Raw genomic sequence first — 14,111 nt, forward strand, 5'->3', positions numbered from 1 at the left:
ATTCAGTGAATGTTTATTCTTTAATACACATCAACACACTTCTATCAATCAAGTTCATTCTTATCTAATTAAATTTTTTTAACCAAAAATCTGCCACTTCGAATATAATTTCTCAATGACTCACCGTAGCTTATCACCATAAACCTGGCCGTATGAATATAGTTTTATCTTCATTGTTCCCTCTGGCACTCTTTTACATCTGCATCACTGGGCAAATTGACAACTGTCATTGTCCTGCTACATCCTTACAGATTCATGCTCCAGTCATCTTCTATATAATTTAACTAAGCTGGAAAGATGTATGAACTTTTCAAAGACCAGGTCTCTGAATACTAGGGGAGGGGGAATGAGGCAAATTAAATACAAACTGTTATAGAAAAGAGGTGTTTTTGAATGAGAAAGATCAATGCTTTATTCACCATTTTTAAGAATTATATCTAAACTCTACATGCCAAACTTTCAGATATCTCCTTGGAACTTAGCAATGCAGGGCAGGGAAAGAACCTTTCTATGGCTATGAATTATCATCTCATCTCTAGTTTTAGTGATATGAAATTCTTGCTTTTACAAAAAGAAGTTTGCAACATCCATGACATCAGCCAGAGATGCAGTACCACATCTCCCCTATCCACCCACCCTTCAATGATTCAGTGGATTTTCCATGCAAAGAAGCTCATCTATGAAATTCTAGATCTCAGATGACCTTGTTTTCCTCGATCTTAATTTTAAAAATATTATTCAGCAATGACACAGGTATTCTACTAATCTAACCTGCCATTTTCTCTGCCCAATTTATGATTTTCTAACCTCACTTGGCAAACTGAATGATTACCAGACTTTTTTTTTTAATCTTTATACACATATCCTCCACTTTAAGCAAACCCAATATAGGTAATATAAATTAGGAAGTTTTTTATTTCATTTTACAAAGAAATTCTCCCCAGGGTTCTTTTAAATAGCAAGATTGGTTGGTATATTTAACATAAAATCTGATGCAAAAACTGTCATTTTGTACACAACTTTTCAGGAATACATTTATTGCATAATGCAAAATACACTTATAACTGAAGTGGGGGAGGAAAGTCTTTTAACATAAAGTTCCATATTTGTGAGATTTTGCTATTAGTTTTAACATGCCAGAATTGCCCTGTGATGTGAGACCTCTTGCAACATCTGTAAAAATAAAATGTACAAAGAACAGAAGAAAAAATATAACTTCATTTTCTTGTTGGAAAAGTTTTTCTTCTAAGCCCAAAAAAGATTGTTTATTTGAGTTACCAGCTAAAACTTTCAAAGATGAAAGTGCCCTTTAAATAAGTACTCTCCCTTTCTCCCACTCCCTTCAGCTCTGCACTGAAATTAGTTGCAGGATCTGGGCACATCACCCAGTATGGATGACATCAACTTCCAGGTAGGCAAACATGGCAAAGCACACAAATTCTTGACACCAATCCCACATTTTCAACTCTGGCATCTTCCTTACCAGCCTCGTTTTCACCTGGCAGACACCTGGCAGATTATAAGCATCATTGGTCAAAGTAAGGATAGGCTTGCAGCTAAGGCACATAGTGAGATGTTCTCTGAGAACTGGGACATTTGGCTTTTCTTACTTTGTCCACTTCTAACCCTTAGGCACTAAAAAAAATTAATGACCTTTTTAGTTACAACCGTCAAGCTGTGTGCAAAACAAAACAAAAAAAAAAAAAAGAAAGAAAGAAAGAAAAAAGACAGACATAAGTGACATCTCTGATCTCAACTGTTTCTTTTCACCAAAGTACAAGAAAAGATTTCCACCACCTAATATCCCCATTTGTTCCTGCTGATCTGCGGGGAATGCTACTGGATGAATAGTGACCATCTGACAGAACCAAGCACTTGTCTTGAACTTGTTCTTTGTTATATTAGGGGATAAAAGCGGAGAGAAAGGAAAAAAAAAAAAAAGAAAAAAAAAAAAAGGCAAACAAAAGCCAGGCTCGCCAGTTCCCCTAGCACAAAGGATCCTCCAGAGTGAAAGCTACGAGTCTGGCCTTTAACTGGGGAACGCCCGGGAATTCTCTGAGGCCTGCTGTCTACCTGGTTAGCTCCACCACTCCGAGTCATACATGCCAAGGGGGTGAAGGCATATCCTACTCCCCGGCCAGCAGTCTTCAGCCCCCGCAAAAGCGGCACTTCTCCCGGAGAATCACCCGACCAGCCTGGAGCGGCCAAGAACTGAATGGCCACTCAGTCACTCACCCCCCGGTTCCCTCAGCCACCACCCCTCACCCTAAGTGTTAAACGGGGCGGGTTCCGCTGCCTGCAGGACCGTACGCCCGAGGGGGCGGTGCCCCTGGCCCCTTCCTTACCTGAGCGTTGCGCCCTTTAGGGGGGCAGCGCGCAGAGGAAAGAAGCGGTGCCAAGGCTGCCAAGGCGAGGCATTCTATCTCGGCGGCGGCGGCTGCTGCTTCTGCTGCTGCTAACGCGGCAGCTTCCTCGGCTGCCTCCACCGCTAGGACATTGGGAGGAGGGCTCCTCGCTTGGTTGCTTATTCATAAGGCCTCTTTCTCGGCTGGGGATTGGGCTGGGGGGAAGATGGATCCGCCCCAGCTCCGATGTGCCTACCGACGCAGACGGACAAACAAGACCATCCCAGCTCTCCGTTTTCTCAGCTTCCCCGGCTCCCACGCTCACCCCACCAAGACTTTCTCTCCTTCTCTCCACCCCATCACCACCGCCCCGGCCCCAAAAGCACAGCGGTGACGAGACCGCTCCCGTACAGCCGTATCCTCGCCATCCCCGCTCTTCAAGATCCATCAGTCTCAGGTAGCTTCCAGATCTTTTCTGCTACCCTCAGACTTCTGCAGAGTCTCCCTGCACACTCGCGACGGAGTCTATTTACCTGCGGTGAAGAAAAACACCGTACTAGTAGGCAAGTCCTCAATTCTCGGGTTCCCCCACCCCCCCGGCGTAGGTCTTCAGGTCAATTGTTTTTTTCTTGCGGGCATTGTGTGGACTGTTCTATCAAACATCTCCGCCAGCTCTAAACTGATCCTGGGTATATTTGTTCCCAAACGTTCTCCCTTTCCTCCAAAGCCGGAAAAGAGTTGGAGTGGATGACATAACTTGGACCTCCTCAGAACGTAGTCTTAGTAGGTGCAGTATAACTCTTACCGTTCCAGCTGATTGTGGGGTTCTGAATTCAAACCGAAAAACAAGTGTCAGGAAACAATTTGAACACTATGACCTGTTTCTTCATATAGAAATGATTAACGCAATAGAGTCTGCTCTCCCCATTATCTGGATGGGAAAACATGAACTGTAATGCCCTTATTTATAGAAACTCCCAAACATTTTCTTTCCTGTCCCTTCCTCCTGAAAGTTCATGAACAGATGGATTGTAAAAGAATCTCCCAGTGTTCTCCCCTAAGAATCTTCTAACTATGTAACTCTTTATAGGAAGGTCACTTTTTTATCTGGGGATCATCAGTAGTGGACTCCAAATTAAAATGGCATTGCTACATATAGCTCTAAACTCTATAATCAATAAACACATTTGGTGAATATGATAATGATTAAAGATGATAGACACTTTTCAGTTTGTATTAGTGCAGACCAGAGCTTCAGGATGTGTTTAAAAGTACCATTGCTAAAATATTACTGGATACCAAATCATATCATTTCTGACTTCTTTATAAAACCATCTCCACTGGACCCAGATAGCTCAGAAAGTATAAGTAAGCTTGGTGACTTTGCACAGCCCTCCCTCACTTAAATACAAATCACTTGCATGTCATGATCCTCTTCAAAAATGAAGGACAAACAACAATAAGACCATTTATTCAAATATAGTAGAATCTATTATCACCAAACCTTTTATTAATAGATTGGTCAAATAATTCAAATCATCTGTTCGTTATCATAACTAGAAGGAACATAGCTTTACTGGAAAGAAAAGAATCACGGAATCTGACAGTTGGGAAGGGACTCCAGCATCCTAAAAAAATCCCCAATTGCAATATACTCAACAAGTCTTTGAAAATTTCTAAGGAAGGGAAACTCTATCTCCAGATGCAGAACATTCCACTTTTAGGCAGCTCTAATTTTAGGAAGTTTTTCCTGACAAAAATTCTAAATTGGCCTTTTGGCAATTTCCAACCATTGTTCCTTCTGGTGTCAAGCAGAACAAGTCTGAGCAGACTTCAAATAACTTAAAAATAGCTATCAACTCCCCATTAAGTCTCCTCTTTTCCAGGCTAAACATCCCCAGTTCCTTCAATTAACCCTCTGATATAAACTAGAGGCTTTTCTCTATCCTAATTGCCTTTCTCTAGACAGTCCCCAGCTTCATATCCTTCTTAAATTGTGGCAATCAAAACTGAACACAATATTCCAGATGAGGTCTGGGATGGGCAGAATACATTAAGAATACCACCTCTTTGTTGCTGAAAGGTATGATTCTCTTAATGCAACTTCAGATCATTCTAACTTTTTTGATTGCCACATCATACTATTGACTCATACTGAACTTGATGATCACTAAAACCCCCAGATAATTTTCAGAACAATTTTTGTTTACCCAAATCTCTTCTCTCATGCATGTGAGGTTGATTTTTTTTCTCATCATTATACATTTCATTATATTAGATTTAGTCCAATTCTGCATCCTGTCCAGATCTTTTTGAATTCTAATTATTGCTGACTATGCTAGCTTTTACCCTTAAGCTTTATGCTATCTGAAAATTTTATGTATATGCCATCTATTTATCTATACAGGTCATTGATGAAAATGCAGTAAAGAGCAAAGCAGAGATTCCTAGGTTACTCTGCTGGAGACCTCTTGTCATATTAACAGTCAGTCTATTGATGCTATTCTTTGAGTCTAGCCATCAAGCCAGTTCAGAGCTCATCTAATTAGATTAGCATCTGGTCAACATTGCTCCATTTTCCCCACAAAAATAGTATGAAATGCATTCTCAAAATCTTTGCTAAAATCTAGATAAACTGTAGTTGAAGCAACCTCTCCTCTACCAGCTTAGTGATGCTGGCAATAAAAATTTTTTAAAGGAAATAAAGATAATCTTTGATGACCTGTTGATAAAGTTATGCTAGTTCTTTGTGATCACCAGTCATTCAATTAACATTTGTTAAGTATCTACCATGTGCTAAAAGTAGAGGATTAAAAAAAAAAAATCCCTTCCCTTAAAGAGCCTACAATCTAAGAGGATATAAAACATGCAAACAATTATATACAAAGAAGATAGATAGGTAGATAGATAGATAGATAGATAGATAGATAGATAGATAGATAGATAGATAATGTGTGTGATAGAGGATGATCTCAGAGTAAGGGTAGCTAGGTGGCACAGTGAATAGAGTACCGGGGTCAGAATGAGGAAGAAATTAATTCAAATTCAGCTTGAGACACTTACTACCTATGTGACCCTGACCTACTCATGTAATCCTGTTTGCTTCAATTTCTTCATCTGTAAAATGAGCTGGAGAAGGAAATGTCAAATATCATTGTGAAAAACCCCAAATAGGATTACAAAGAATCAGACATAATTGAAACAACTTAAAAACAAGAAAAACAATGAATGCAATATTAAGAAAAGGCTTCTTATAAAGGGTGGGATTAGCTGACTTGAAGAATTCAGAAAAACTAGAAGATGAAGATAGAGAGAGTTTCATGCATGGAAGACAGCCAATGAAATCACTTGGAGTCATGAGATTCCTATAATTTATAGTTTCTGTTCTTGTTCCCTTATTTTTTAAACACCAGCCTTTGCTTCAGAAGACCAGAATTCAAGCAAGTTTTCAGTTCCTACTGTGTGATTTTTTCATTTCATCTCTATGAGCTTCTATTTCTTTATCTATAAAGGGGGATAATAATATTTGCACTATCTAATTCACAGAGTTGTTTATAAACATCAATACATCAAGGATCTGTGATTTTGTTTGAAACAAAGATCCCAATCATTTGTAAATGATTGGACTCGTTTTAGGAAGATGCCTGAGATGCAAAGAGTTTAAGTGTCTTACCCATAGGTATAAAACTAGTATACAAGCAAGGAACTGGAAATTGAGTGAATGTCCGTAAATTGGGAAATGGATGAATAAGTTATGGTATATGAAAGTAATGGAATATTATTTTTTCTATAAGAAATTATGAGCAGCTGATTTCCAAAAAGCCTGGAAAAATGTACATGAACTAATGCTGAGTGTAGTGAGCAGAACCAGGAGAATATAGGATGATCACTACATTGATTTAAGACAATTCTGAACCATTTGTGGTAGAAAAGCCTATCCACATCCAAAGAAAGGAGTATGGAGACACAAGCATATGTTTTCACCTTTTTTCTTGTTATTTTTTCTTTCTTTCTCATGGCTTTTTCTTTTTGTTCTGATTTTTTCTTTTACAACATGACTAATATGGAAATATGTTTAAAATGATTTTACTTGTATAACATATCAGATTATTTGCTATCAGGGTGGGGGGTGTGAAGGAAGGAAGAAAAAATTTGGAATTCAAAATCTTACAAAAATGAATGTTGAAAACTATTTTAGAATTGCACATGTTTAACATATATTGGATTGTTTACTATCTAGGAGAGAAGGGAGAGTAGGAGAAAAGGGAGAAAATTTTGGCACACAAGGTTTTGCAAAGGTGAATGTTAAAAATTATCTATCTTTGCATGCAATTGGAAAAAAATAAAATACTATTTAGTATAAGGAGAGAGACAGACAGAGATAGAGGCAGAGAGAGAGAAGAAGAAGGGAGGAAGAGGGAAGGCAGGAGGGAGGAAAAGAGGGGGAGAAGGAGGCAGCAAAGGAAAGAGGGAGGGAGGAGGAGAGGAAGAGGGATAAGGAAAGTTAAAGGGAAAGGGAGAAGGAAAAGGAGAGGGAAAGGGAGGAGAAAGAGGAAGAAGGGGAGGAAGGGAGGGAAGAAGATTAAGAACACTGTAAAACATCACACAACAAGAAACCAATTCAGAAATGGAATTCTTCCTGGCTTCAGGATTATTATTCTATTCATCAAACCATGCTGTTTCTCAATGTGTGTGAGTGTGTGTGTGTGTGTGTGTAGTGTATATATAATTTGTAAGAGATTATCAACACTACTTTGGTGCACTAGTCTTATGGATAGCAAACCACTTTGGAGTCAGGAAAACCTGGGTTCAAGCTCCACTCTTGACACAAATAAGCTGTATAATTCTGAACAAATTAATTAACCTTTCATTGATCTAAAAAGCTCTAAAAATATGGGTTGTAAAGCAGATGGAGATTTGCATTGGTAAAGGGAATATCCTCATTAGGAGTTCTCTGTTGCAATGAAATTCCAGGTCCAATTTTTTAAAAATTAACACAGATGTTAGCTTGTCTGCTCACATATTTAACTATCTTAATACTGATATAAATATACCAATGGTTTCTTTTACTACTTTTTGCTAACATGTGCCTATTATATATTGCCTTACATAAGACAAAGTTCTAATAGTACCTTTCTCCTTTAAGAAAATAATGAAAAGAAATGACTTTATGATACAACATAAGATGTAGGTTGGCACTCAAAAAAGAAACCCCATTCTTACTGAGAAGGTTTTTAAACATGATAATAGGATACACAAAGAGGCTATATACTTGTCTATATCTTTAAAAACAGAATGTATAAACTGATTTAGATAAGTGAGGAAAACAGAAAACATCGTATGCAGGAACAATAAGATTATGTGATGATCAACTGTGATAGACTTGAATCTTTTCAACAATGAAGTGATTCAAGGCAATTTTAATAGACTTGTGATGAAAATGCCATCCACATCCAGAGAGAGAACTGTGGAGATTAAATGTGGATCAAAGCATAATATTTACATCTTTTGTTGTTGCTGCTGTTTGTTTGCTTGTTTTTTTTTTTCCTTTTGATTTGATTTTTTCTTGTTTACCATGATAAATGTGGAAATATCTTTAGAAAAACTGCACACATTTAAACCTATATCAGATTGCTTGCTGTCTTGGGGAGGGAAAAGGAGAAAGAGAGGTAGAAAGATTTGGAATACAAGGTTTTGTGAAGGTGAATGTTGAAAACTACCTTGCATATATTTTGAAAAACAAAATATCATTAATTTTTTTAAAAGCCAGAGTGTTTTAATTTGGCTAGACTGTGTGTTTCCATCTAGAATAGCATTTAATCATTCAAGGTGATGATATAGTCATAGCTGAAATGAAAATACCAAATGTTTTTGCTATACTTATTTGCACCAGGCCGGACTATATTTTAGCACAATTTGTATTTGTTATCTGCTTCTCAATAAATGCCCTCAAATATTGTGATGTAAATGTTAACACTAAATCTAGGCCAGACAAGAATATATTTATTCTGCACTGCTTTGATAGCAAAGCTACATATCAAAGTCAATTGCTGAAAATGTTTTACATACCATATATATGTGAAAGATGACTGAATTTAGGGCAAGAAGAATCTAGGTTTGAACTCTAGCTCTACAAACTTTACTGATAGTATGATCTTAGACAAGTCATTCATGTCTCCAAGCTTCAAATTCCATATCTGTTAAAAAAAATTATATTTGTGGTAGCTACTTTGCAGAGCATCTATAAAGCCCTAATGAGAAAATGCATCTGAAATTTAAACTATTACCATGGTAATCACAATAAATGCTAGATTTCTTTGTCATTGCTATACTTTACTTTGTTCTGAAGTCACCAGAAGACACAGTACTGCTCATCTTACTAAAAATAATTTTTCTCCAAAAATTGTGAAAGCCTTTTGTTATTTTGGTAATATATCTCACAATAATACCACATAGAATAAATATCAGATTGTCAAGTCAATATTGTTTGAAGATGCTCGATTAAACATCCATGGAAAGAACATACCTTGTATTGGTAATTAATATTTTCATACATATGTAACCTCTATCCTCAAACCAAAAACCTCTTAATTGGTGGAGATGAATACCCTATCCTACATGAGGGACAGAAAGAGCTGATGAGAGCTGAAACTTTCATTAATCCCCTTCCAATCCCCTTTGGGAGATTTTTCAATCAGAACAAAAGACTTCAAATGAGTCACTTCAAAGTAGTCTTGGTTTTCAACTTCAAGAGAGAAGGTGAAAAAGATCAATCCTACTTCAGATTGCTGAAAGAAAAGACCTAGGAAGACATGAGAGGAGTTAGCAATCTCTATCATGTTCCTAGTCCTATGTTGCTACTCTAAAGACCACAGGACATCTTCTTCTGGGAGTTTGCAGAGATCGGAACAATCTCTCTTAGTTGAACTAAGTTATCTTACACCCAGTGGGAGAGTTCCTTCAGTCCATATTATCATACACACACTCATACACATGCACACACATACATGTGTATGCATGTAGTATATATACATGCATGTTGTGTGTGTGCTTACAGTCTTTTACAAACCTTCTCTGATTTGTGTTTTGCTACAATTTGGATAAATGGGCTTCTCTGCTATTTGCTATATGCATTCATTGTGGAAGTGACTTTTAATGAAAAAGGAGCCAAGTCTTGGATTTAGAGCCTGGGGTTTTTCTTCCCTCCAACATGACAAAGTGATCAGAAATTAGATAGAATCCAATCATATTCCCTAGATTAATAACCTTTAAGAAAGCAGACAGATATACTTCTAGTCCAATATCCCCTCTTTCTGAAGAGATCGAAGTAGTCCCTGGCCCCAATTTCCCGTCCTGGAAAGGAAAAAAAAATCTCCTTTGAAAAAGGCTATAGGGTAAGAGGCTAGAGTTTAAAAAAAAAAAAAAAAAAACACCTTGCCATTCTTACCTCTTCCATTTCAATATTTATTGTTGCACCAGTCATAGCCCTTATCCTGTCTATTTTTCTTCCCTTCAAGTTACATAATGACAAACCCCTTTCCACACCAATGGGCCTCCTACAGGTAGGACCCACTATTACATTTACATTACATTGGATTAAATTAACTAATGGTTTGACTATTTTACTAGTCACACAGAAGACAGGCAATAAATTAGGAAAACATTTTTACATTCAAAGGTTTTGATAAAGACCTCATTTCTAAAACATATAGAGAACTGACTCAAATTTATAATAATTCAAGCCATTATCCAACTGATAAATTGTCAAAGGATATGAACAGACAATTTTTAGATGAAATTAAAACCATTTCTAGTCATATGAAAAGGTGCTCTAAATCATTATTGATCAGAGAAATGCAAATCAAAACAACTCTGAGGTATCACTATACACTTCTCAGATTGGCTGATGACAGGAAAAGATAATGGCGAATGTTGTAGGGGATGTGGGAAAACTGGGACACTGATACATCATTGTTGGTGGAGTTGTGAACGAATCCAACCATTATGGAGAGCAATTTGGAACTATGCTCAAAAAATTATCAAACTGTGCATACCCTTTGACCTTGCAGTGTTTTTACTGGGCTTATATGCCAAAGAGATATTAAAGGAAGGAAAGGGACCCACATGTGCAAAAATGTTTATGGCAGCCCCCTTTGTAGTGGCAAAAAACTGGAAACTGAGTGGATGCCCATCAATTGGAGAATGTCCAAATAAGTTGTAGTATATGAATGTTATGGAATAGTATTGTTTTTTAATAAATGATCAGCAGGATGATTTCAAAGAGGCCTGAGGAGACTTACATGAACTAATGCTAAGTGAAATGAGCAGAGATTATATGGTTATCAATTCTGATGGACGTGGCACTTCTCAACAATGAGACAATTCAAACTAGTCCAATGATCTTGTGCTAAAGAGAGCCATCTACACCCAGAGAGAGGACTGTGGGAATTGAGTGTGGATCACAACATAGCATTCTCACTTTTTGTTGTTTGCTTGCATTTTATTTTCTTTCTCATTTTTTCTCTTTTTGATTTTATTTTTCTTGTGCAGCAATATACTTGTATAAATATGTATGTATATATTGGATTTAACATAGTTTTGCCATGGTTATAACATATTGGCTTACTTGCTATCTAGAGGAAGGGATGGAGAGAAGGAGGGATAATTGGAAGACAAGGTTTTGTAAGGGTTAATTTGAAAAATTATCCATGCATATATCTTTTGAAAATTAAAAAGCTTTAATTAAAAAAAAAAACTTTCGGGCAATCCAATTATTCTTGTTTTCTCTTCTTGTTCTGTTCTCCAGAACTATCACTTTTCTTATAAGATGTTACACATTCTGTTCTATTTTCTCATTCTTTGTAATTTGTTTTATTATTTCTTAGTCTCTCATACCTTCACTGGATGCCCCTTGCTCAATTCTAATTTTCAAAGAATTGTTTTCATCTTTGAGACTCTGTATCTCCTTTTCTAGTTGCTTAACTTTTTTTTCATAATCTCATTTTTCTTGGATTTTTTTTTTTTTAGTTTTTCCTCAATGCCTCTCACTTGATTTTTTAAATTATTTTTTGAGTTGTTCTATAAATTCTCTCTGGGCAGGGAGACATTTCACCTTACTCTTGGGAGAGGTTTTTTTTTTTTGTTTGTTTGTTTGTTTGTTTGTTTCCTAAAGTGTCTTTTTCTGAATATGAACTTCCAATTCCCCCTAATATATTTCAATGGTGGGATTCTTTCTTCTTTGCTGATTCATTTTTTTTTTCAATGAGAGGTATTAGTGTAAATATCTCTAATTGTTGGTTGGGGGATAATGCCTCAAGCTTCCCTTCAGCTCTCCACCTTGACCAGAAATTCCAACCCCAGAGCTCCACCCTCCTGCAAGTTCTCAAAGCTAGTATCGTCCCTGGCCCACTGCTTCTGCACTGAGTGGGTACTGATTCCTTCTTGCTCAGGGCCTTGTCTCAGCAGGTAGGCCTGAGTTCCCATTTAGTCTACCTTCACTTCATCTTCCCAGATTCAAACCCAGACAGGACAAATAATTCGGAAGGTGAAAGTCTCTGTGGTTCCTGCTGAGATTCCAGCCACATTCAGATGGCCCGAGGGGTCCCCGCTTGATGTTTATGAGGAGCTAGTCCAGAGGTGTTTGCACTTCAGACAGGTTAATCCCCAGTCTGGGATCTGTTTTCAAATCTTCTCTGATTGTATCAAGAGGACCCTTATTTTGCTCCAAATCATCTTGTTTTTTCAGATTATGTTCGCCCTGAGATGTGAATTTGTTCTATTTGTGGGTGAAATCTGGAGAGTTTGAAATTTGTCCACTTACTCTTCCACCTTCCTAGAATCCTTCCAAATGAAAATTTCAGTATAAAATATCTAAAAAGAAAATTTACAGCAAAGAAGAAAAATTTTAGAACAATGAGTTATTAGAAAATATTTTGCCCAACTATATGCCAACAAAACTGACAAATAAAATGAATATTTACAAAAATATAAAATACCAAAGCATCAGAAAAAGAGATAGAAATATTTAATAACTCAATCCCAGAATGAATTCCTAAAAGAAGAAAGTCCTAGGATTAGGTGTTGTTACAAGTGAATTTTATCCAATACTTAATAAACAATTAATTCTATTATAACATAGCTGTTTGAAAAGAGAAGAGAAGGGGTCAGATCCAAAACCAATTAAAAAACAAATATGGTCTTAAAACTTAAAACCGAGATAGACAAAGTAGGGAAATAAAATTATGGAATAAAATCTGTAATAAATATCAATTTTCAAATGTAGAATAAAATTCCAGCAAAGAGGCTATAACAGCTAAATAGAAAGTGCTGAACTTGAAGTAAAAAAGAACTGGGGTTCAATTCGGACTTCAGATACTTAATAAATAACCTTGGACAAGTCAGCCAAACTCTGTGTGCCTCACTTTCTTTTTCTGTAAAACTAAGACAATAATTGTACCCACCTTACATGGTAGTGATGATCAAATAGGATAATACACAAAATGCAGGATCATCATTTCATGGAATGACTACTATTAAATATGAAGTTGAAAAGCTTTGCACAAATGACAGTTAACACAATCAGGCTAAAAATACAAAGAGTCAATTGTAGGGAAAGCTGTAGCAAATATCTCTAGTAAGTATCTGATATCCAAGTCATGCAGCTAATTGAAAGAACTAATACCAAAAACTATTCATAAATAAATAATTAAGTCAAGGGATGTATACAAATAATTCACAAAAGAATTTGTATTAATATAAACTAAATGAAACACTGTCCAAAATGCTAATAAGAGAAATGCAAATTAGAACAAGTCTAAAACTCCATCTTACACCCATCAGATCAGTGACCTATATAGCTTGTCCATCAGTATGTTTATCTAGGACAAGCAATAATGAATTGGGCCTAAAATTGTACAAAAGGGGAACAGATTTGATTGCCTTTGGGAAACTGCAAAGTTTTTTTGATAACTCCAACTTTCCCATTGAAGCAAAGTCCTACTTTTTTTTTAATAAAATTTTATTGATTTAGCTTCTATTTCATTTACATTTCCCAATTTGTCCCCTCCATTTACCCAGCCCAGAAAGTTATCCCTAAAACAAAAGGAAAAAAAATTTTTCAGCAAAGCTAAGTACTACCTTGAAAAAGTATGTTTTAAACATAGATTGCCAAGTCTGAAGAGGAGGGACCTTCTCACAACTAAAGTACACAGTGTATCGTTTAGATAATTTTTTTTGTTCTTTTCATTTATATCCTTGTAGTCGTTGTTTATTGTTTTCCTGATTCTGCTTCCTTCACTTTTATCCATTCACATGCCTTTTTATATTCTTCTATATTCATCAGTTATTTCGTATAATGTGGTAATATTCTTAACATAGTGCAACATACTTAATATACTGTAACCTTTCCCCAACTGACAAGATATATAATTTGTTTCTAGTTTTTTACAACTACAAAGAGCTGCTATAAATGTGAAATACATAGTTTCTCTTTTTTGTCTTTTTTGATATATATATATATGTATGTGTATATATATGTGTGTGTATACGTATATATACATATATATATATATATACATACACACATAAATATATATGTATCAATTAATGTATCATCTTGGTACAAAAAAATTAGCATTTTAATCACTATAGTTTATTGATTAATTGATTCCTAACTGCTTTCCAGAAAGACTGAACCAGTTCACAACTATACCAAAAATATTTTATGTGCCTGCCTTCCCATACTTCCAACATTGTTTCTTTGTTGCC

At 36.2% G+C, this 14,111-nt stretch overlaps 1 protein-coding gene across 2 annotated transcripts in view; it reads right to left on the bottom strand.

The window, feature by feature from the left end:
* The window catches only part of ARMH4 (armadillo like helical domain containing 4), a 128,336-nt gene extending 125,433 nt beyond the window's left edge, over positions 1-2,903 (bottom strand). The window contains exon 1 of one of the 2 annotated variants that reach the window (XM_074290220.1): positions 2,879-2,903. The gene's annotated coding sequence lies outside the window, so the exon portion shown is untranslated. Of the gene's footprint in view, positions 1-2,345; positions 2,503-2,878 lie in introns of those variants that run through there. The other variant, XM_074290221.1, reaches the window with a different exon arrangement.
* Positions 2,904-14,111: the final 11,208 nt, after the last annotated feature.

The sequence above is a fragment of the Sminthopsis crassicaudata genome, chromosome 2 (assembly GCF_048593235.1).
Source record: "Sminthopsis crassicaudata isolate SCR6 chromosome 2, ASM4859323v1, whole genome shotgun sequence".
In the NCBI taxonomy this organism is placed as follows: domain Eukaryota; kingdom Metazoa; phylum Chordata; class Mammalia; order Dasyuromorphia; family Dasyuridae; genus Sminthopsis; species Sminthopsis crassicaudata.